This window comes from Lepisma saccharinum, chromosome 11, assembly GCF_977018435.1.
Source record: "Lepisma saccharinum chromosome 11, izLepSacc3.1, whole genome shotgun sequence".
NCBI lineage: Eukaryota > Metazoa > Arthropoda > Insecta > Zygentoma > Lepismatidae > Lepisma > Lepisma saccharinum.
Window position 1 is genome coordinate 33,598,546 of NC_139239.1, and position 2,497 is coordinate 33,601,042.

The window sequence follows — 2,497 nt, forward strand, 5'->3', positions numbered from 1 at the left end:
GATAGTTGTTTATTTTCATATCTTAATAATGAAGAATGAACTTGATGCAGATTTATATTGAAAGTTATGTTATAAATTTAAAATTCTTATTACAGATGTAAGTAACATATTTCCCATTACTGTTCTCTTTGAATATTAGTAAGTACAGACAACGCAAAGATAATAGTAGGCAAATTGTCTATTGCTTCCTTTCTCATTCCTTTATTTTCTTATTTTACATCCTTAATTGTTTTAAGAAATGGAATTCTGATGATGTAAAGCAGATGTTTCCGTCTGCATGTTAACTTTTTATTTCAACTTTTGATCATTACTTTCTGAAAAATCAACTGAATGAAAATGGTCATGGACAGTTTGCCTATTACTTTTGTTGTGTGTACAATTTATATGGATATTAGAATTTTATTAAAATATGATTAATCAAAATTTTATTTCATTTATCGGAGGTGGAATTTATTTTTTTCTATTTGGGTTATTTTACGTTGCTTTTCTATCTCTTGGGTTAAGCACAAAGTCGAGAGAGAATGATGAACTCATGAAATTGATCGTGTGACCAATGCAAAAATATTCATGCCTAAACCAGGATTCGAAGCTAGGATCTCTGGCTTCATAGCATGTTATGCTCACCATTGCTGAACAGAGGCCAAGAGCAATAGAAATAAGTAATATAACTTGCCCAGCACATTTTTTTTATTTACTGTTCAACTAATTAATATGATTAAGGTATTGGACCAATAGTAGAAATTATCGGCCTTTTCCTACTACTAGGGTTTTGGAATATCTTTATTTGCAGCTGAGAGATTCTCTTGTAATTCTCTATGCTATTTTGCCCCCCTGCCATGGAATTTTCATGTCGGGAGCTTCACCACCAACGGATTTTATAATGGATATCAATATAATCAAGACACGCAACACACTATCAGAGATGTAGTGCAGTTTTCTGCAGCCCCCCCCCCCCCCTCTACTGGGGACAGACTAAAAATATAATACTGCCGTGGGGAATGGTTTAAAGGATAGTAAACTTTCCTCTTTAGGACCTTGAGGAAGGTGGTGATTCAGCACCGAAAGCCATCAAGGGCCTTGGCTTTGCCAGACCAAGATTGCATGTAAGGCCAGTGGTGTGAGGCCACATTCACCTAATAATGTTTGATTTTTTTTAAATTTATTTTATTTATCATCGCTTTTCTGTCACTTGTGGCTAATCGTGAGGAAAAGTGATAATATGATGAAATAAAAGTGCTCATAATACAGTGGAAAGGATGAACTGATTTGATGGAAATGTTCACAAAATTACAATGCGGAAGAAAAATGAACTACACAAGATCCTTCCAAATAGTGATGGCATGTACGTGGGTCGTACCGAAAGTAATGCAAAAGTGCTACGCCCCTTGTGGGTACGTACTTACATGTTATTTACCACGGCTACAGATATCTTAATCTCAGGGGATAGGTTCTTTGTTTGAGAATTCCAAATAAGAAAGCGTTTTATAGCCAAGAGGATATAGTTAAATGCGGATCTATATTCTGAGAACTATACAAAATACAGAGAAAAATATACAGCGACATTGAAATATATCGAAAATTTACATCGGTTACATTCTTCTTGAAAGGAAATCATCTTCTTTCTCTTCGTAATTATGGAAAGGCTTCTTCTTCTTTTCTCTCTTGATTATAGAATAGGCTTCTTCTTCTTTGATTATGTAAAAGGCTTCTTCTTCTTTTCTTCTTTTGATTATGGAAATAAGCTTCTTTAATTATGGAAAAGGCTTCTTCTTCTTTTCTTCTTTGATTATGGAAAAGGCTTCTTCTTCTTTTCCTTTTGATTATCGAATAGGCTGCTTCTTCTTTTGATTATAGAAATAAGCTTCTTCTTCTTTGATTATGGAAAAGACTTCTTTTATTATTTCTTCTATATATAAGAAATCTAGTTGTGTCGTCTCGCTTCCTTTTCTTTATGCCCTATATATGTTTTCTTTCCCTTCCCCGTTTCTTTGGCAAACGATACAAGCTATACTTATATAAAGGAGTAGGGTCGACTAAACTGACACTAGCGCCACCTCCTATGTAACGACCAAAGGGGAATAACCAGGATCGCTAATAACAAGCGCTGCCAATGGCCCAGTGCGACTAAATAAGAAGTGCAACCGTAAAGTGCTTCGGGGCGTCTAATTGACCACAGCGCCACCGGGGAATGGACAAATGCAAAAGCTGACAATGTTCTCCTCGTCAGAGGATCAAAAAGAAATTGAGATACATTTCTGAATTCATTTGCTCGCTTAATAAATTTCCTAAACGTTTCATTAGCGGCTATATTCTTAATTCTTTTAAATTACTATATACATCATTCTATTTACTTCTATTATAGTATTTGAACTCTTCTTTTATATATTTCTCAATTTACTATAATATATATAATCCCTCTTCTCCGCTCCTAGTTTGTACAATGAGCTCTGCTCTTCTTTATATGGCGTGCTGCCATCTATCGTCGATTCCGAGAAAC